This window comes from Paroedura picta, chromosome 1, assembly GCF_049243985.1.
Source record: "Paroedura picta isolate Pp20150507F chromosome 1, Ppicta_v3.0, whole genome shotgun sequence".
Lineage (NCBI taxonomy): Eukaryota > Metazoa > Chordata > Lepidosauria > Squamata > Gekkonidae > Paroedura > Paroedura picta.
In genome coordinates, this window is record NC_135369.1 from 34,401,294 (window position 1) to 34,424,151 (window position 22,858).

At 42.3% G+C, this 22,858-nt stretch overlaps 2 long non-coding RNA genes across 2 annotated transcripts in view; one reads left to right on the forward strand and one right to left on the reverse strand.

Annotated features, from left to right (window-relative positions):
• Window positions 1-4,178, forward strand: part of LOC143835437 (uncharacterized) — an 80,978-nt gene extending 76,800 nt beyond the window's left edge. The window contains exons 3-4 of the long non-coding RNA XR_013230158.1: window positions 2,506-2,673; window positions 3,414-4,178. This is a non-coding gene — a long non-coding RNA (uncharacterized LOC143835437). The remainder of the gene's footprint in view (window positions 1-2,505; window positions 2,674-3,413) is intronic.
• The window catches only part of LOC143835487 (uncharacterized), a 32,534-nt gene extending 12,392 nt beyond the window's left edge, over window positions 1-20,142 (reverse strand). Inside the window, exons 1-2 of the long non-coding RNA XR_013230173.1 lie at window positions 20,055-20,142; window positions 17,845-17,919 (exon numbers count right to left, since the gene is read on the reverse strand). This is a non-coding gene — a long non-coding RNA (uncharacterized LOC143835487). The remainder of the gene's footprint in view (window positions 1-17,844; window positions 17,920-20,054) is intronic.
• Between the last annotated feature and the right edge of the window lie 2,716 nt (window positions 20,143-22,858).

The window sequence follows — 22,858 nt, forward strand, 5'->3', positions numbered from 1 at the left end:
GGAGGCCGGGGTTGCCCCTGTGGCGGAGCAGGTGGGCCAAGCCACAGAGCTGGCACCCTGCAGAGGCCGTGGCAGCTGCTGCAGCATAGCAAGCCAGTTCAGTTGCAGCGCTACAGGAGCCCCAAAGGAGCCCCGCAGCAGCCAGCTACAAGTCACCCAACTGAGGTGGTGGAGGCTCTCGTGCTGCAAAAATTTTTTAAAGACACTGTCAAGGAGTACATGCCAAATTTTTTTTATAATTTTGGATTGGTGCTGTGAGGGGTCAGGATTTAAAAGTCTGCATTTTCCTACTCATATTTGCCATTTCTTACCTTTCCACTGAAAATTCTCCATTTGTCATCATTCCTTGTTGTGGTTTGTTTCTTTTCACAAAGTGAAAGTATGGCATACCCCATCCCTTTCCATTATTTCTGATGGGGGATTTTCAGAGTGGTCTGGAGTGGCTGTTTTTCAACTAAATCACACCAAATTACACTACCTATTGTCGTGATTAAGATAAGGGGCCAGTTGGTACAGTAGATATAAATAATAGACAGCAATCCTTGCCACTATCTTGACTTGCATATTTAACAGCAACATCTCCATCTGTCTGTCTGTTGTAACATTTGTACCCTGACTTTCGTCCAGGGAGCTCAGGACAGCGCATGGGGTGTTATTAAGCTTCCGTTTCAAATGTGGGACATCAGTGCACTAAAATAATTTGATTTACATTTTAAAAGCCCTTTAAGATGTCTGGGAGTGGGGAGAAGACTAGTTAAAAAAGAACAATTAATTAATTGGGAATAACAGTTTATGATCTTGTTATGTGTCCTCATTTGATTGTGCTAAAACAAGGGTCAGTGTTCTCTAGTGCACTTAGCATAATGGTTTATCCAGACCTGTTCATCTTGTGTTGAATTGTTGTGTGTCTGTGTGTTGCTGCAGAGCTCCAAAGGAGACATCTTTCATGAGGTTATAACGTTCTGAGAAAAGGGACAGGATTTTGTTTTAAAGAAGTGTCCCCTAACAAGGGACAGCTGGGGAGGCAGCAATAGAAGGCAAAAGGGGAAAAAAAGCTAGCGGAGAGAAAGAGAGGGGCAACCGAGGGAGTCTGTATTAGAGAGAGTTGTCCCAGCTAGGAGATAAAAGCTACATTACATGAAATTAATGGAAGCTGTCTGAGACATACATGAATCACTGTTTCAACACTGAGAAACCAGCACAAAAGAATAAAGAAATCTGAGCACTAACTATATCTTCAAAGGTCTCCTATTTACCCTGCTATCCTGAGTACAGAGACAAGGGAGGGGGGGTGCATAAGGGGGGGGGGAGACCGCTGTGATTGAATGAATGAGACCATATGAACGATATTGGTGCCGTATGCATTCTATTTAGCTGATATCAAACACAGTTTAATGAAAGTTAAATAGTTTCTGAGGAGTGCATGAGCTGGAACGGATTAGATTCCACAGAGGGGTCTGTCAGCATATTGTTGCTCACACGTATTCCCTTCTCGGAGCTGCCACAATTCCAGCACTCCATTAGCGATACACAAAAGACTTATGCAGATAGTGGGCAGAAGCACGTACAGCCATGTTGGGCAGAAATCATGAAATAAAAGCCGATGCATGATGGAGGTTTTGTTCAGTGTGCTCATCTGAAACTAGATCTCTGTAATTCAAAAAGTGATAAGGAAAGAGAGCAAGGCAGGTAGGATGTGAGGAAAAGGGCGAGAGGATAGTGATGATGAGGATAATAATATCATCAACCTTTCCACACCCAGGGCTTACCTTTAACCCAAGTCTGTACCATGGACCCAGATTTTCCCATTTTATATATTAATGTTATCTGCACAATGTCATATATATGCTATGGTGTATTATTGCCTTTGCCTTAGGGCCAATGGGCTTAAGCATGCTTAAGTTTGCATTGAATCATATCTTGTATAGATAGCTTTGTTGCTGTAATAGCAGTGGTAGTAGTACTGGTGCTTTACCACCACCATAACCACTACTACTAATAGGGGCTGGGCCATTCCACATGCAGCCACAGAGCAGGATACAGCCTCCTTGATGTGCTTTATTGTGGCTATACCAGCTGGGCATAATATACAAGTAGGGAACCCACAAGGACTGGCAGGGATTCCCTTACTTTTCCACTGTTTCCTCCTTCCCCCCCCCCCATACTATTTCCTCTTTCTGTCTTCTACCCTGGTAGCTGCCACATCCTCTCCCATCCTCTCCTTCCTACTCACCAGCTATCCTTTCCTTTATCTGCCCCCACAGTCTTCAACTTATTCATTTTTTACATCACCTATACTCTACCTTTCTTCCCATGAGGACTCAAAGCCACTCATACCATTCTCCTTTCTTAGATTTTATACTCAAAATAGTTCCATGAGATATATGGAAGCAAGCTTGTATGGCAGAGTGGGGATCTGAACCTTAGTCTCACAGCTGCAACTTTGATATTCTAACCGCTAACCCTACTAGATCTCATCATTCACTCCTGCTCTCTTCCTGGTAGGTTCTCCCTGAAGGAAGTCTGATCTAGTCATAAACTAGCATGTCACTCCGGAGAGCTTTATGGTAGACTGTCAGACCCAGCCAAATCATGCAAAGTGTAAGGAGGCTGCTTCTGGACCCGTGAGATTTGTGCAACATCAAGTCATCCAGTAGCTACTACTGGATCTGGGTAAGTTGTGCAAATTATTATTTTTATTTATTTATTTTTATATTTATACACCCAGAGGCTCAGGGTGGCTTACAACAAAATTTTGAAATGTACAAAATGTTTTATATAAGTTTTAGAACTCTAAAATTCAAATAAAATCAACCCAATTTCAACTTTCAAGCCACCACCTCTTTATAAGGTGCTTATATGACCTAGGAAACTGGGGCAGGGGGGTATAAGTTCTTAGAGGGATTGTTTAGGAGTGGCCTTTCAAACAGGGGGCCAGCCTCACAATGTTATTTCTGGGCCTCAGCCATAGGCCTGGTGGGACAGCTCTGTTTTACAGGCCCTGTGGAACCTAATTACATGGTAGCAACCTGCTTGATGGTTGCTGGTGGGCCTAGCCCAATGATTTCTCCCTACAGGGCAGGAGGGACAGGGGTGGACTTGGAGGCTAAATTAGCCCTGAAAAGGGTCTTCTCCCATATTATACTGGCAGAAACCAACATCTGAATTCTGGCAATATTGTGATTGTCTAATAACCTCCCACAATACCCAGTGAGATCTCAGAGGGCATTTATTTCTTAAAGTATGTAACTTCCATTATGGTGGACAATTCTTGGGATTCTCCTCCGCGGGGATTTTGTCAGCTTTGTAGAACAATCTGTCTTGCATGTGCACGGTTTAGTCTCTGAATTTAAGTATCAATATTATAATCTTATGTGCTATTGTTTACCATTGTGTTCTTTATATCTCTTCAGTTTTTATGTCTCTCTCTCTTACAAATTCTCCATTTACAATGTCATCATGCAACCCCACCACTGTCATACCCACCTATCAATTGAAGTTAAACAAGTTAAAAGAAACATAGAAACAGACAGGAAAAGAACCTATATGGTGCCAGTCCTGTTACAGGAATTTGATCTGATGGACAATATTGTGGACCATTCTGGTGCCCTTTCGATATGGAGAACAGTGTCAAACGTTTTCTGGAATATTCTAGAGGGATTTGAGATGGCATTAGGGTAAAAAAAATTCTGCACAGAGTAAAATTTTGTTTTATACTTGCTTCAATGTTTAGACAAACAATTCTTCATTGAAATAAAACTCAGTGGCCTTTTCTTAGCTGTTGGCTTATTTATGAAAATATTGGTACCACTAAAATGTATACACATTTAGATTCTCCCTATGATTATCCTATCCTTCTTCAAAGTTTATAATAGTTCTATTATTAATTATACATTAATTTTTTGCTGTTCTGTTTGTCCAAAGGTGTCTGTTTTAGAGAGATGTTTGCTACGCTCCTAGCTGACTATTCTGGGTTTTTGATTTAATCTGACAGAACTAAGCTTGCACCATGAAATTTGTACTTTCACTGGAAAATAGGAGTTGCCACACTGGAACAAAACAGTTTCTCTATTTAGGCCAGGGTTTTGCTCCTGTTAGAGGCCTTTGCTGATTGGTTATTGTTTATATATTTAAAATGTTTGTATCAAATTTGTCAGCAGGTGCAATTTAAATAAACTAATAATTTTAAAAAACCAAAGACCACACTTTCAGATTAAAATCTCTCAAAAGAACAAAACCTCCAACAATGTGATATTATTCTCTACAAAATGCTGAACCAAATAGCATAGGAGAAATGGGTATATATTGAGGCTCTCAGGGAATGTGTTCCAGAGCATTAATGCCTCTAAGTACCCTGTCTCTGACTGACATCTGTGTGATAGGGCACTTTGAACAGAATATCTGATGATGATCTTGGTAAAGAGGCATGTTTATTTATTTACTTACTCGCATTATTTAAAGACTGTTGTTCTTTCTACAATATGAGGTTCAAGGTAGATTACAAAATTAGCAGACAATCCAATAGAAATACATTATAAGACATATTATAAACATGCAAACACTGGATTAGAAGGACAAAAAGGGGAATTAGGAGGACTTGTGGGGGAGGCATTTCATATCTCCCATAATTCTTTTTCCCCATCCTCATAGCCTCTCCCCCTTTCCTGCTGCCTTCTGTTTTTCCTATCAGCCAGCCTACTTTTATTTTCCTTGTCTTGCCCAGCAGCCTCTCCCTAGGAAAACATTGCGATGAGGAATTTGCAAGAACTTGCAGAGTGAGCCTCACTTTCACCTGTCATCTCCCAAAACTTTACTTTTCCCTATATTTATTTGTTTGTTTGTTTGTTTATATACTGCCACTCTCAAATGTCTTGCAGTGGTTTACAGAATTCATAAAAACAATAAAATCCCATAAAAGCCATTAAAACGTAATTAAAACACAATAACAAGGTACCGGATAATAAATATGTAAACCAACCTCCTCCTCCTGTCCATTAAAGGTCTATTACTCTCTATCTGGGAGCGAGGGACTTAGACCTGCAGGGGGCATAATCAGTCCTGCAGATAAGCCAGACCCAGGCTGCGTATAGCCATTGTTCTCCACAATGGTACCCACAGCAGCTTATATCATTCCCCTCTCTTCTGATTTATCTATACAATAATTCAGTGAGATAGCTTAGACATTATTATTAATTTCATTTGTTAACTACCACTCTTGGCCAGCTGGCTCATGGTGGTGTACAAGAGTAAAAATCATTATAAAACCATACAATAATGCCAGCCTGGTAGCTCTTCCAAAACCCCAGTAACCCAAGCCAGTAGAATCACACCCCAGTAGACCTAACACTTTGGGGGGGGGGAGCAGAGAAGGGCCCCAGTAAATCTTCCTTGCCCTGGCCTCAACTGAACACCTGGTAGAAAAGGCCCAGCTAGCAGACCCTGCAGAACTGGGACTTAAGAGTGTATGACTGGCCCCAGGATGACCCAGTGAGCTTTTATGGAGATTCAGAGTGATTTCCCAGATTCTAGTCTGAAACTCTAAGCTAGGGATGCCAGCCTCTAGGTGGGACCTGGGACCTCCACACCCCCCCCCCGCACCACCACCACTAAAACTCATTTCCATAGTGACTGCAGAGATCAGTCCCACTGTAGAAAATCAATTATGGACACTCAGTTGTTGTTTACCTGGATTTTAGTAAGTCTTTTGTCAAAGTTACCCATGATGGTCTGATGGATAAATGGGAAGACTGAATTATTGAATCATAGAATCATAGAGTTGGAAGGGGCCATAAAGGCCATCTAGTCCAACCCCCTGCTCAATGCAGGATCAGCCCAAAGCACCCTAAAGCATCCAAGAAAAGTGTGTATCCAACCTTTGCTTGAAGACTGCCAGTGAGGGGGAGCTCATCACCTCCTTAGGCAGCCTATTCCACGGCTGAACTACTCTGACTGTGAATTTTTTTTCCTGATATTTAGCCTATATCGTTGTACTTGAAATTTAAACCCATTACTGCGTGTCCTTTCCTCTGCAGCCAATGGGAACAGCATCCTGCCCTCCTCCATATGACAACCTTTCAAATACTTAAAGAGGGCTATCATGTCCCCTCTCAACCTCCTTTTCTCCAGGCTGAACATTCCCAGTCCCTCAACCTATCTTCATAAGGCTTGGCCCCAGATCATCCTCGTTGCTCTCCTCTGTACCCTTTCAATTTTATCTACGTCCTTCTTGAAGTGAGGCCTCCAGAACTGCACACAGTACTCCAGGTGTTGTCTGACCAGTGCCATATACAATGGGACTATGACATCTTGTAATTTTGATGTTATGCCCCTGTTGATACAGCCCAAAATGGTATTTGCCTTTTTTACCACTGCATCACACTGCCTGCTCATGTTTAGCTTACAATCCACAAGTAGCCCAAGGTCTCGTTCACACACAGTGTTACCTAGAAGCATATCCCCCATCCAGTAGGCATGCTTTTCATTTTTCTGACCCAGATGCAGAACTTTACATTTATCTTTATTAAATTGCATCTTGTTCTCATTTGCCCATTTTTCCATTGTGTTCAGATCTCGCTGAACTCTGTCTCTATCTTCTGGAGTATTTGCCAGTCCTCCCAATTTGGTGTCATCTGCAAACTTGATGAGTAGTCCCTCCACCCCCTCATCTAGATCATTAATAAATATGTTAAGAAGTACTGGGCCGAGCACCAAGCCCTGAGGTACCCGCTACTCACCTCCCTCCAGTCTGATGAAACACCATTGACAACAACTCTTTGAGTGTGGTTCTCTAACCAATTCCCTATCCACCTAACTATCTGAAAATCCAGATTGCAGTCCTTCAACCTATCCATCAGAACATCATGGGGAACCTTATCAAAAGATTTACTAAAATCCAAGTAAACAACATCAACTGAATTTCCGCGATCCAGCAAACCTGTCACTTGGTCCAAAAAGGAACCAGGTTGGTCTGACAGGACCTGGTGGGGACAAATCCATGCTGACTTCCTTGGATCACCAAATTGTCCTCCAGATGTTTGCAGATGTTTAATATCTGCTCCATTATCTTCCCCACAACAGTGGTCAGACTCACTGGTCTATAGTTTCCCGGGTCATCCTTCCTCCCTTTTTTGAAGACTAGAATAACGTTTGCTCTCTTCCAGTCCTCCAGTCCTTAAAGAGGTCCCAAAGATGATGGACAAGGGTTCTGAAAGTTCTCTGGAAAGTTCTTTGAGCACTCTTGGGTGCATTTCATCCGGCCCAGGGGATTTGAACTCATCCAGTGCAGCTAAATGCCTCTCCACAACCTCACTGTCCATCTCAACCTGCCACCCAGACATTATCTCTTGGCTTCTGCTATCTCTAGATGTGCCTAAAACCTTTGACCTGTGGGGAAAAACAGATGTAAAATAGGTGCTGAGCCTTTCTGCTTTCTCTGCATCCTCTGTTAGAGTTTGTCCATCTGCACCCAACAGTGGGCCTATTGCCTACTTTACTTTACGTTTGCTCCTCACATAACTGAAAAATCTTTTCTTGTTACAGTGGGCTTCCCTGGCCAATCTTATCTCACTCTCAGTTTTGGCCTTTCTGATGACTGATCTACAGTGCCTAGTAACCTGTAGGTACTCTTCTTTAGAGCTCTGTCCTTCCCTCCATTTCCTGAACACTTTTCTTTCTTAGTTCCTCTTGAAGTTTTCTGTTCATCCAAATAGGCTTCTTAGAGCTCCTGCAGTGTTTTCCTCTTTCTGCAATAGTCATGGATTGAGCATGCAATAGCTCTTGTTTGAGTAGCGCCCACCCTTCACATGCTCCCTTCCCTTCCAGCATTCTTGTCCAGAGTATGACACTCATCATGTCTCTGAGTTTATTAAAGTTTGCCCTACGAAAATCCAACATCCACGTCTGGCTACAAGCTTCCTTGCCCCCATCTCTATGAGTACATGGTGACTTCCCCCTAGGGTCCCCACCTCCTTCACCTCATCCACCAACTGTTGCTTGTTGGTCAGTCTTAAGTCCAGTATGGCTGAACCTCTGAACCTATTGGATGGTTAACTGTTTAACTGGTTAGAAAACTGCACCCAAAGAGTAGTTGCAATGCTATTTCATCAGATAGGAGGGAGGTGAGCAGCTGGGTGCCACAGGGCTCAGTATTTGGTCCAGTACTTTTCAACTTTCTTATCAGTGATTTAGATGAGAGGGTGGAAGGACTCCTCATTAAATTTGCAGATGACACCAAATTTGGGGGAGCAACAAACACCCCAGAAGACAGAGATAAAAATTCAATGAGATCTGAACATGCTGGAAATGTGGGCAAATGAGAACAAGATGCAATTCAATTAGTAGTGTAGAGTTCTACATCTGGGTCACAAACATTAGAAGCATGCAAACTGGAAGGGGGATATACTTCTGGGAAGCAATGTGTATGAACAAGATTTTGGCCTGCATCAACAGAGGCATCTCATTAAATACAAGATGTCTTAGCCTCGCTATATACCACACCTGGAGTATTGTGTTCTGGAGACCTCACTTCAAAAATGATGTGGAATCCCCTGCCTAAGGAGGAGGTAAGCTCACCCTCACTGTTGGTCTTTAAACAGTGGCCTGACAGAGACTTATCCATGATGCTTTAGGCTGATCCTGGATTGAGCAGGAGGTTGAACTAGATAGCCTGTATGGCCTGTATTAAAAAATGTGCTTACCCTTAAGGATGCACAATTCATGCTAATGGAAAAAATCTGCTTTAAAAATCTGATGCAACTGTCTATTTCCCTCTCTGTGTTACCAAAAACAGACTTTTCTCCTAAATATTGGATGGGGGAATTAGCAATTCTAGAAGACTTCTTAACAAGAGGGGTAACATGAGATTGCCATCTATGTATACAGAGGGATTATCCCTGTTGGAAAATTCATGCAGAGGCCAAATTTGATATAAAATAAACGGATATTTATCGGGAATTATCTTTTGAAAGCACTAGACACTTGCACTTGATATAAACTAAGACAAGCATACAAGAGGAAAATAAAGAGTTTAGATTCTATGATAGGGGGTTGAGTCAGAGAAAGATTAATAGCTACCTTCTATGATGTGGAGAAGTGCATGCTGGGTGCATGGCTTGGATCCAAGAATTACATGCATACACAGGTATGGCCGAGTATCTCTGTTAAAATATCTTATTACATTTCTGGAAGCTAAGGCTGGGTAGTTAGCCCCTAAAACAAATGAGTTAATGTGTTTACTGGGGTGAGGAAAAGAAATGGAAACCAGGTAATGGTTCTGCCATTGTTGAGACAAAAGTCTTTTATTGAGTTTCTGGTTGCTCTAGGATGAACCCTAATGGGGTTCCCAAGTGAAGACCAAAGAGTAAGTAACACTTGTTCACATTTGTGAAACACTATACAAGAAGAATACTTCTCCATGTGTTCATGCACTTATGGTATTAATAACACAATAGGAGGCAAAGCAGCAAATGAACTGAACACTGAAGCAAATGGTGCATGCTCCAATTCTGGAATACATTTTAGAAATTCTAGTTTAAAAGGGAGGAGCTATGAGAACACTTGTGGGGGGATTTAGAGAAATCCACTTTCCCTACACTTATGGAAGCAAATATGTAATATAACAAACTAAGAAATAGCAGTGAATGGGACCAACATCTGTCACTTAATGGAAGCAATTCCGCCATGCTTAAAATAATTTATTTAGATCATACTATCAGGAACCATGTATATGATGGAGAATATTTCAGTACAAGTTAGTTAAAAAAAACCAATCCCCCTGAAAAATGGGTAGCATCAAACCATATAAAAAAGCAGGTGACAAAAACTAAGATATAGAAGTATTGATGAACTACTATAGAGATTAGGCAGTTATATAACCATTTTGTATTTGAATAATTTCAGTGTATGCATGCAAGCACATGCAGATGTATGTACCCTTTCCACTGTCCAGGAGAATGTTTGTCTCCTTAACTTGTGATATTTGTTTACTGTATTTATTGACTGACTTTCCACTGTAATCACTCCATGGGTTGTTCATAACAAAGGCAAATAGACCCATCATCGTGCCTCTGCAATAGGCTGGCTCGCCCCTTTGTCATGTCAAGGAATGCGAACAAAGGCAAATTAAACAGATATTCAAAATTAAAACAAGTCAGATCAGACAAAAGATATCCAAAACCCAGTGGTAGCATGAAATCAAAACCAAGCACCAGAAGTAAATGCCAGTGACAAGAATGACGGACTTAATCTGATCTTTCAATGCAGACAAAGAAACTTAATATTCAATTCTCTACAAAGTGATGGGCTGAGCACTGACAGATCTGGGATACCCAGGTTTAAATCCCTACTTTGCCATAGAAATTTACCAGGTGTGCTTGAGATTTACCTGTCAGTAGAAGGCAAATCCCCCTCCCAGTCCAAATCCTTTATTCTCAAGAACTTGGAAAGAGGGAAAATTACTAGAAAATGACATCTATACCAATGTGCTAAGTGTTTCCATATTTCCTTATGGTTTTCACCATAGCTAGTAGGGAAACAAATGGACCCTCAATAATCTTAGGGGGATTTGCCTGCAGCCTGCCTGATCCCAGTTTCACTGGGATGGCAGATTCCCCCCACCCCTACCATCGTCCCATTCTGTCAAACTCAAATTTAAAGTGACAGCTCCTTCCATTGTGTCTGATTCCAGATTCACCACATCGGTGGTGGTGGTGGTGGCTCCCCCTCATCCCATCTGACTCCAGATTCATTGCAGTAATAGTTCCACCCAGCTCTGCTCCCTCAACAGCAGCAGCCCATTCATAGTCCACCCAACCACAGATTTGTCATAGTTATGGTAGTTCCCACCACCACCAGGCTGACCCCAGCTTAGTTATCGTGGCAGTTCCACACACACTCACACAAAATCTGCACAACTCTAGCTTTGTCACCTCAGGGGTCCAGCTGCAGTGGAAGATAGGGATTTTATCTGTGCTTTTGTAGGCCATACTCTTGTATTTACTATCCTTTCCATTTATTTTTCAGTTTTCAGTGTTTTCTGCAGACCTGAAGGATCCTCCAAGTTTGCTAAAAAAAAAGCCGCCTTTTGTCAGCATGGCCCTAATCCACACAGATGGAGCCACACTATGCTGTTAGTATAGATTACTCCTATAGCATTGCCCAGAAGTGACATCACATCTTTCCCCAATTCCACCTTCCACAGGCACCATCTTCAAAATCTCCCAATATTTATCAACTTTAGTACCAGGTGATAACCTGCTTCAACCTAACCTACTTCATAGGATTTTGTAAGTCATTTTGGGCCTCCGTTATGGAAAAAAAACAGGGTACAAATAGTTGTATGAATTGGGCCCCCACTTATTGAGACACAGTAATGCTATGATTTGTCACAGTTAAAAAATACTGTACATACTAGTATTTTAGGAATGAGGGTAAAATGATAAAGTGTATGGATTTATAAGAGCTCGGTGGTTTCAGTGATCATGTACCACGTCATATGCCACAACTGCACTTATTTATTTGCTTCATCTATAGCCTGCCTCTCTGACAGAGACTTTTGTATGTCTGGTGATTGACAGTAAGCTGCAACAATTTAACATAGCATTGTGTCCCCCATACGAATGCAATTTTCCCCACATTCTGAATTTAGAGAAACTGGCACTCCTTGAAATAGCCCTCTTTTTCCACAGGGCAGAATACTGAACAGATGTACATCTGAATAGTCAAAAGAAAAAGGCTATTTTAGCCAATATGTGTTTGTTATTTCTTTTTCTCCTTCGCTCTTTCTTTGCCCTGAAAAGGACATCTTGGACCTGCATTAAAAAAAAGCAGGCTTCAATGCAAGAGACTGGGCAACCTTTGACATGATGTAACCATTGACAATGATGACATAATGTCATAAGAACAGATGAAAATAACATGGCGGAGCCCTTTCTGCCTCTAATAGGCAGCTGGTGACATGAGCGAAACACCTCCTGCGCCACTTAATAAAATTATCTTCATTTAGAGAAGGGGATGAAGATACAGAGCCAATTACCTTAGTGGATCTGTCAGGCAACCTTAAATGGATCTTCAGCTTGCTCCATTTTGGTCCACTTTTGGGGGGGAAAAAACTTCTATGAATAATGATAAAATGACTCAGAAGTGATGCCTGAGGAAATTCTCATCGTCAGTCTGGCTAAAATTAATAGGGGAGGATTCAAAGCAGAATAGAAGTGGATCTGAGAAAATTGGGGCATTTTCACATTTGTCCCTTCACGACTTTGACTGAATTACAGGAGTCCATATCCTTTGTCCCTAATAAGCAAAGAGGGAATGAATAGTTAGGGCTAGGCTTCCTAACTCTGAAGGACCATTTACAAGCTGGAAAGTGAGGCCTTTAGTATATTATTAGTAGGTAGGTGAACTCACACAGCTTTCCCAAATTCCATGGGATAACGTGTCAGCAGGTCTCAAACTGACAACTACAAAAGAAATGTCCAGGTAATTTACTCTCGTGTCTGAGCAAAGGAAAACGCTAGCAGTACAATTCTGATAGCCAGGAATACTGCTGTAGTTTCTGGCTCAGCAGAGATCAAGGAACATGGAAAGGTGTGTGTGTTTGATTTCATGCAGGTCTACTCAAAAGTAAGTCCCATGTTACTGTGAAGTGCGCATGCACACAAAAGCTTATAAAGAATTAAACTTCATTGGTCTTAAAAGTGTCACTTGACTCAAGCTTTGCTATTCAGTGGGGCTTACTCTCAGGATAATGCCCTTAGGGCTTGTGGCCATAAGGAGTTGACAGGATACCACCCTTGTTCTATAAAGTTGAAGATTTTGGCCTCAGTTTGATCAAATTACAGTCAGTGATACTATCGAAAATGAAAACTCAATTCTTTATTTTTGTGCCATTTTCTGTTTCTTCATACCAAATTTTCCCATTAAATGTATATATTTTCCAAAATGATTTGTGCGCTAACACATTGGCAGTATACATTATACAAATATTATATGAATAACTTGCACTGTATTTATAAACTGCATATATTTGGAAGAGATGTGCCTCAAAAACATCAAAGAAATGAGTCACCAATACAAGCAATGAGATTGGGTGAATTGAAGCCATCCATAATGACAGCCTACAACATGAAAGAAGATTATTTATTCATGACTATTTAAAGTGCAATTGCTGATATGCCTGATTCTCCACTCCTTTAATTGTCCATATATCTGTCTATCTGTCCATATTCTTACCTGTCTGCCTAACCACTTCATCTAACAACTGTAACATCACTCTCTTGCCTGTAGGTCTCCAGTGTCTAAAGGTTCTTCTCATAGTCAATATGACAGGGAGAATAACGTTCAATTACTTTAATACTTAATGGAAAAGTTATTGAATAATATGTTTTTATTCAGCAACAATCACGTACACTCTAATTATATGATTAGTTATCAGAACAGGTATTTATAAATATTTTTATGAAATTCTGGTTAGATTTCAATAGAATATCTCTGTACTAATATGAAACTCAAAAGTTTGTGAGTGAATATGAAATCTAGACCTTTACAGCTGTCATGGACTGTACTTTTAAGAAGCTTAAAAATGGTTTACAAATAATTAAAGGACTGTGAAGGGTGATTTATTCACAGAAATAGAGTGCCTCGAGTGACAGGATGCTCAAACAATTTGATTGGTTAGTATCAGCTGAAGAGAAATAGACTTGAAAGCTGCATGTTGAGGAAAAAGGCAGTCAGACTTCTGTCTTGACTGAGTTGAGTCTGATTTCAGTCTTGTCTGAGAGCAGTTTTTTCACAGATGGGGAACTGGGGGTAAGCTGGCAAGAGAGTTGGGAGTTAGGTGAAAACTCCCATTCAGACCCAAAAAAGGGAATAGATCATCTAGTGAGTAGAAATTTTCCTTACCCAATCAAACACGGAGCTAGCTCTGAAGATCCCTGGTCTGGTGCGGTTAGAAACTGCTTTTGGAGACCTTAAGAGTCAGTTAAAATCTCAATATGAGTAGTGGTGTTTCAAGAGAACGGGCTTGGATTCTGGGAACCAAAAGAGTCAGAGAATACTCAAAGAAAGTATACTGGAGTGTTTGAGGAAATACTGGAACAAAACCTCTTAACAAAAAGTTTTAAATAACTGTGAACAGATTAAATAACTCTGATTAGTCTGAAACATATGAACATTCATCTGTGCATGTATTGGTTTTACCTCATAATTTTCAACCTTGATTTAATCTGATCTGCTATGATAAATAAAATATTTTGTTATTTTTGAATTTAAGTTGTTTTTGTTTGGTAGCTATTAAACTTTCTCTGATCCAAATCCTAAACCACCTATCACACCATCTCAATTCTTAACTTTCCTCTTGTATGTTTGTGTTAGCTTAAATCATGTGCAAATGTGTTAGGGCTTTAAATTTATTTTACAATAAAGATTATTTTATTTTATTTCAAATTTGGACTCTGCCTGAGTTTTCTGACAGGGATTATCCCCCATGTACATAGATGGAAATCTCACTTGTTACCCCTCTCAGTCTTCTAGAATCATGAATTCCCCCATCCAATATTCAGGAGACAAATCTATTTTTGGTAACACAACTGGACTCAAATTTTGTTCCACAGAGGAAAGAAAACTAAAGAACTAAAGGAATTGAAATCTGTAGAAATCGGCAGGATCTAGCTAAAGATTCAACTAGTTCAACATCCTGTTTCCAGTTGTGGCCAACTAGACATCCCTGGATGGTCTACGTCATGCACACAAAACATCATTTAGGGTGGCCAGGTTGCCAATTGGCTAGGTTTTATAAAGAATCAGAGCTTGCCACTCATTGGCCCATTATGCACGGCCGTCGAAACGGTGATTTCGGGTCACGTGGAAAACGCGGAGGGGGAAGACGCGACGCATACCGGTTATGCACGGGGCGGGGCGCGACGGCGGCAAAACCCAGAGTAACCGATTATGCACGCGCCGATCCGGGCGCCGCTTCTGGTTGCGCCCCGCTCACCCGGAAGCTGCGCTTTCTTCCGTGTTTCACTGACGCGGCTTTTTCGGCGGCATGCATCGAAGCTGCAGCCGGTTGCAGCCGGCTCCGTGCGTTATCCGTGATTTTAGTCGCCGCCATTCCACCCCGAATGTGTGCTAAAACCCCCGTGCATAATGGGTCATTATGAATTTGGCAAGTTAACCCAGGTTGTCAACTTCCATTTAAAAACAACAACAAAACAAATATCTAGCCCTTTAAATCTAGAGATTTAGAGAAGGCATACTGTTCCTATTACTGGGATAATGGCACCTGGGATGGTGGGATGGTAGGTGAATTCCCTCCAGGCCAGGCTGAATTCTGGAGATTTTTGGTGGGGGGATCACTTGGGCATGAAATTGGGATTACTGTGGATAGGCAGGCAGTTGTGAGTTCCTGCACTGCACAGGGGATTGGACTAGATGACCCAGGGCGTCCCTTCCGACTCTATGATTCTATGATGATCTTCCACATAATCATCTTTAACCGCTCCTGCGGTTATAAAATAAAGCCCTAAGGGCTATTGGGGAGGAATTAGGGCAGGCTCTGTCCATGATAAAAACTCGGAGGGGCGAGTTTTGGAGTTTGGAGTTTTGGAGTTTTGGAGATTCACCCCTCCAAGTGCCACTCAAGGGCCAAATGGCCAATGGGGAGGCGCGCAAAATGCCTTCCAATTGGCCTCTCACCAGGACAGACCAAAATTCCATTCACCCAGCCCAGTCTGGCTGCCAGTCTGCTCCTGACCACCGCAGGGAGAGGAGGTCAGTAGGGCTGCCAAGGGGGATGAGAACACAGGCTGCGCCTGCCCTTTTTGCCCCAAGGCTGTCCTAACTGTCATGTCCAACTCCAAGAGCTGGCAGGAGGCCCCCCCTTCAGGCCTACTGCGAAGGAGCCTCTGACAGGCCCTGATTGAGGGGAGGAAGGCATTTTCCTTCAGAGAGCATTGCAGGGGAGCTTGAGGGCCTTCCTTTTAAGGGGGGGGGCTTTCCCCTTCTGCCAAACTGTTGCTTGACAGGGAGGCCACAGAAAAGCCCCTTCTCACTTAAAATACTGCTCTGCCCGGAGGTTAGACACAGACACGCCATGTGTCTTTCTTCTTTGCAACTCTCTGCAGATTTGAGGCCTACTGCAAAGCGTTATTCTGCAGAAGAAACTGGCTCTTTTGTCTCCTGTTTCATCTGCACAACAACCCTGTGCAGTAGGCCTCAAGTCTTTCAATTCAACAACAACCTGTGTGGGAAGCCTTAAATGTTTCTTCTCTACCACAACCCTGTCCAAAGTAGCCCTTTCTGCCTGGGGAGCTGATCTTTATACTCTGCAGGTGAGCTGTAATTCCAGGAGCTCTCCAGGCCATGCCTGTAGGTTGGCTACCGCTGGGTTGGAAATATTTCTTGAGGTTTGAAGGTGGGACTTCAAAATCATACAATGGCTCAGAGTCCAGCCTTTAAAGGAGCCATTTTTGCCTGCAGTTGGGAGGGAGTGGTGCAGGGGTGTCCCTCCTGGCCTATGGGTTATGGCCAGCCCTTACCAGCAACTCTTTGTATTCTGGGGTGCAGACAAGCAGACCAGCATCAGTCCTGTGAGTCTGGAAAGTGCAGGAAGATCTAAATAAATATTTACAGCCTGAAACTGTAAATAGAGAACAAGTAAATGTCTGGAGACACATGGTAACTGAAATGACTTATTGGCCTGGCATATAACCTTGGCCTGGCAAATAAAAAAAAACCAGTATAAAAAACCTTACTAAGGTCAAGACTGCTGTGCACAGAGAGTCTTCCTCTTAGGGTTGCCAGCTTCCCTGTGAGGCTCACTACCCCAACTCCCTCATGGGGAGTTTGCTATGGGGAGAGAAAGGGAAGACGATTGGAAAATGCTTTGAGACACCTGAGGCCTGCTGGGTCACTGCGGCCCATTCCCAGTTCTCTCAGATCTCTCACAACCCCACATACCTCACAGGTTGACTGTTATGGAGAGACAAATGGAAAAGTTGTTTGTAAACCGCTTTGAGTCTCCTTTGGGTAGTAAGCAATAGGGTACAAAAATCCGTTCTTCTAAGGAGCAACCATGAAAGAAGCATGTGGGCACATATCATTTTATCAACAGTGAAAAAATGGAAAAGAAGGAACAGGGTGGACACCTGTGTACTGTGACTACCCCATGTGTATTAGGGCAGAGGGGCATTTTGGTGAATGTGGCCTAATTCACAGAAGAAGGGAAATGACGCAGAACTGGGAGGAATTGATTGCCATGTAATCTTCCCCTAAGAAGAGTCTCCAGTCTGATTTTCCCTTCACATATCTGAGGACATGGCTCTGGAAAGCTCACCTGTAACCACTATGCCAAAATTCCCAAAGGTCAGTCCTCTCCCACAATCAACGAACATTCCACACCACAGGTTCTTGAGACCCATATCTCCACACCCATGGCCTCATTTGCCACCATGCCACCACAACCTCCCACACAACATACACATTCAACCCCATGGCCTTACAGACTGGACAACTCCTCCCCTTTCCTCTTCCCACTGCCAAGCTCTAGCGCCCGTTGTATTCTTGGATACAACGGGCTTTGCCCCTAGTCAGTATATGTTCTAATTAATTATGCCAAAAAAAGTATATTTAGATTCTGCTAATTTCCTGTGGGAGTAAACTCAAGGACAATCAGCTCTTGGTAAAGAATCTGTGATCCTTGGGTTCAAGTCAACTGACTGAGGTTATAGGTTGATATATCAGTCTTGAGGTTTGCCATTCTTTCCTTAATGGCATGTGCAGAGAAAACTCTCAGACCCAATATTACTGTCTATTTTTGTGAGATATTTAAAGTTGTAATGCTCTTACCTGGAAGTCAGGACCATTTAGGTGGATATGGTTTAGGGCCTTTTGGTGAGTTCCTCTAACCCAGTTTCACAGCAGCTACAGAAAAGGAGAGTTGGATTGTGGGAACCTAGACACAGATCACTAAAAATATAGAATCATAGAATAATAGACTTGGAAGGGACCTCATGGGTCATCTAGTCCAACCCCCTGCACTATGCAGGGCACTCACAATCCCAATTGCTCATCTACTGTAACCTGCCACCCCTATACAACATCTTGGTGTGCTTAGTGTTTAGTTGTCAAGGGTTCAAGACTTGGGAGACACACAGACAAGAACCTCCTACACATAATTTCTGCTAGCACAGTCTTTGAATAGATGCAGAAACATGTAATGCTTGCACATAAAAAATCGAAGGCTATAGAAGATGGTGCCTTTGTTTCATTTTTCTTGCTTCTAGATAAGCTTTGCTGTTCTATTAGAAGAAAGTATGAGCAAATCCTGGCATGAACAAAAGCTCACACAATGGTTCTTTCCCCAGGTTTTTTTAATGTGTGTGTTTGGTTTGGTTTTGTGGTGGTTAATGGAAGGAGATACAAAACATATGTTAAGTAACAAATCAATTTGCTTAATTTACATAATCAGCAAGCAATTTGCATAATATGCACATTTTAGAAGAAGAGTTGGTTTTTATAGCCTGCTTTTCACTACCCGGGGGTGTCTCAACATCATTTGCCATTGTCTTCTCTTCCTCTGCCCACAACAGATACCCTGTGTGGGAGGTGGGGCTGAGAGAGCTCTGATAGAACTGCTCTGTGAGAATAGCTCTGGATACAAATTTTGTTGTAGTCCTAAATACAGTTATGCCCTTCTGAGGCTACTGATATCAGTGGTCTCAGAATGATGTAACTTTGCATAGGACTGCACTTTTAATTATATTTTACCACCATTAGAGTAAATATGTATTTGGTACAAAATTCAGAAATAATTTATAAATGACCATGGAAGATTCTTAACTCATAATTAAAGGAGAGATTTGGATAGGATTTTTTTTAAGCCAACATCCTTTCTAGGAGCCCCGTTTGGGATTTTGTGTTTAGAGCAGGCTTTTTCCACCAGGGTTTCATGAAACCTAGGGGTTTCTTGATGTCCCTGGAAGGGTTTCCTGAATGAGAGTTTATTGATTTTTTTATATATTTTATAGTTTCTTAAACATTTATGAGGTGACCATATATGATCATGTTGATCCATCCCTTCCCAAAATGGCCAATGATGGGCCTGGGGGGGGGTGCCCTTTGATATGAAATGTGCATGGTGACTCTCTCTCTCTCTCTCTCTCTCTCACTCTCTCTCTCTCTCTCTCTGTATAACCTACATCCACAGGGTTGTTGTAAGAATAAAATGGAGGAAAGAACCATGTATACCACCCTGAGCTCCTTGGAGGAAGAACAGGCCAAAAATGCATGAAATAAATACATTTTCGGCCTCATGCACCAAAATATCTTTTGACTAGGAGAAGAGGCTACCAGGGCAACCTTAAATGGAGCTGCCCATTCCTAAGCCCATTCACTTCAATTTACTTAAAAGGCTGTAAATTTGGTGAAGAAAGCACAGTATGTGTGAGTATCTGTGGTCCGCAAATGATGTGGTGTGAATGAGACAGAGCCTGCCTTCTGTCTTGCTCCTCTGCTTGCCTCGTGGGCCTGCTGCTCTTTCCCCTTCCTGTTGCTCCTTTTTATGTCCAGTCTCACTTTACAACATCCTGAGACCTTCTGACCTTGACCCTTTATCTGCCAACCTACTATTCAGGCACATAGTCTTGTTTAGTGTGTATCCTTTCTGTCTTTGAAGGCTTCAACCCTTCTATAGACAAGACATTTTTAAAATGACATTATACTTGTAACTGCAACAATGTGCATTTCCCAAAAGCACACCCAAGCCAAAGTGTCTTATAGGTGGGTTTTGAATCTGAAGGCATAAAGCATGTATTTTAGCATTTTTCAGGGGCATGACTGGCAACTGTTTTTCTTCAACCTGCAGGTGGCATTAGCAGTAAATATGGATTTCCTTTCTTTTCTTGAAAAATGTTTAGCGGCGAAATGAAGCAAGCTGAGAGCAGATCTATTACATGGCTGCATGCTTGAAGTTAACTACACTAACTGAAGATGGCATTTTGCATGTTTTGTACTATATGGAAATGAAAACGGTCTGGTGTGCTGGTTTATATGTGAACCTTTCAACAGGAACAAAGAGCACTTGAGCGTTCTGTTCTTTCAGTTTTCTTCAGCTGATATGAGAGAGAATCCAAAGGTGTTTGAGGGTGGTTGTCTCTGCAACATAAACACACACACACACAGAAGAAAACTGAAATGAATATCCTCAGTGACTCAGACTCTGCCCACATCCAATTTCTCTCCTTAACTTTTCAGCCTAAAATTTTGACTGAAAGGTTTGGAGGCAAAGTTTCACTTTGAGAGTTGAGTTCTTTTCATACTGGCTTTGCCAGGCTTGAGGTATTCTATCGGATGTCATACATATATTAGCATCTTAAGTCTATTACATGTCAATGATCAAATACCACAAAATAGCAAATAGTGAAATTATTAGAAGATGTTCAAGATATGTTATGCTTTGTTCTTGGGCATGTCGTATTTCAATCTGATTACCAGGTCTAAGGCTTTTCTGTTTAAAGCTGTAAATATCCAGTGAGTATTCTGTAAATACTCAAGCATTCATTGGTCATAAATATTCAGAAAACCTGTTTAGGGCCAATACATCTGAGCTGAAGCAAATGCACACACACACACTCACACAAACATAAATTCTCCACACTAGCTAACAAAGATTCTTTCGTGGAGATGCCAGAGAATGAACATAGGACCTTGTACATGTGAAGACAGATGTTCAGAGCCACAGTCCAAGCCAAGCAGGGAGTATTTGATCCTGTAGTTTGAGTTTCCTTCTACAATTCAGCCCATGTCATTTCTGATTTTTGAAATTTGAAATCATTTCATTAATGTGAGTGGAAGAAGAACAAAGATTTTAGTAAACTGTCACTTGAATCTATTAGAATGATTGATTTAATCATTCTCCCTCCCAAGATGAGGCTTTTTATCAATGAAAAAGTTGCCCCAGATGCTTCTAACTGGGCAGCAGACAGTTTCATTTAAGTTTTGAAATGTTGCACTGTAGTATAATTTCAGATGTATGTAATAAAGAGAGCTCTCCATCAGAAAAGGCTATTCCAAAATAAATTATGTTATGCCTTTAACGTTCCACTGGACTTCTGCTTTATTTTTCAGCTAGGGACTAGGGATGTTACCAAATGGTGTGACTACTTTGATTTCAATGTTGGATTAGCCTTCATGGTTTCTTGATGCTCAGGACAAAATTCAGTGAACTTTTATTCTGATCAACAGAAAGAAATTTGGTAATAAAATTGCCATCACGAATTGACTGCATGGACAAATGGCATATAATACATAAAGGGGTGGAATTGTGGCTCAATGGCAAAGAATCTGTTTGGGATACGGAAGGTTCCAGGTTCAATCCCTTGCATCTCCAGTTAAACATGTCAGGTATAAGATGAAGAAGAAGAAGAAGAGTTTGTTCTTATATGCCGCTTTTCCCTACCCGAAGGAGGCTCAAAGCGGCTTACAGTCGCCTTCCCATTCCTCTCCCCACAACAGACACCCTGTGGGGTGGGTGAGGCTGAGAGAGCCCTGATATCACTGCTCACTCAGAACAGTTTTATCAGTGCCATGGCGAGCCCAAGGTCACCCAGCTGGCTGCACGTGTGGGAGCGCAGAATCGAACCTGGCATGCCAGATTAGAAGTCCACACTCCTAACCACTACACCAAACTGCCTGATTCAGCAGAAGTAAGTAAGATGATCCCAGCCCCAGGGAAGCACGCCTAGCCTCGACCAGGGCCAGGGCCTTTTCAGTCCTGGCCCCCACCTGGTGGAATGAGCTCCTGGGAGAGCTGCGGGCCCTGCGGGACCTTTCAACGTTCCACAGGGCCTGCAAGACGGAGCGCTTCCGCCAGGTCTATGGTTGAGGCTGGGGCAGCTGTGGTACATTGACTGCTCTCCCCCGGGCTTCTTCTTGAACACCGTTGACCTCCTTCTCCTCCATCCCCCCCCTTTTTAGGAAGGGGGATAGGAAGGGGATTTTATTATTGTGCCGCCATGCTGTGATATTTCTTAAGTCTTTTAATGGGAGTTTTAATGGAGTTTTAAGACACTGTAACCCGCCACGAGCCATTTGGGAGTGGCGGGAAATAAATCGAAATAATAATGATGATGATGATGATGATGATGATGATGATGATGATGATGATGATGTAAAAGATTTACTAGAGAGCCACTGCCAGTCAGAATAGACAATAGTGGCCTGATTTAGCAGAAGTAAGCTTCATATATTCTACAAACAGTTAGCATAAAATGGTCTCCATTAGCTTTTTGACTTGCAGGTGGGCAGGTGGCCCTGGGACATATAGCCAACTTTCCAGGTAAACTCTCAAGCTCTTGATTGGACATGGTCCCTGTACCACAGGGTCCCTGTACCATATGACTGCTCCCTGGCCCCTTTGAACAGTCTTAAACCTGTGTAGAGTAAGCTGTACTTGCTCGCCTTCAAAGGTCACATCCCCCCCCCCCATCCAAGGCGAACCCTCCTATCGAGGTCTTGGATGGAGCCAGGAGTTCACCACTCCTCATAGCTCCAAAAAATGCTAGTGTGAATGCAGCAGCCACCAATTTCTTCTCATAAGTGTCATAGCATACTGTTCCCAATTGTCCTAGCAACTATCATAATAGCGGTCTAGTGGTGGGCCAGCACTGGTCCTGCTTTAGAGGGTCAGACCTCTTCCAACCCTCCACCACTCTCCTTACCAGCAAGGACTTGCTGGGGTCCCAGGCTTCAAAGAACTTACTAAAAAAGGACAGGCTAGCCAGGCGAACCCTTATCATCCCAGGTGCTATGCCCTGCCCCCTCAATTTTACTAGATATCTAAGCACCACAGATTCCCTCATTG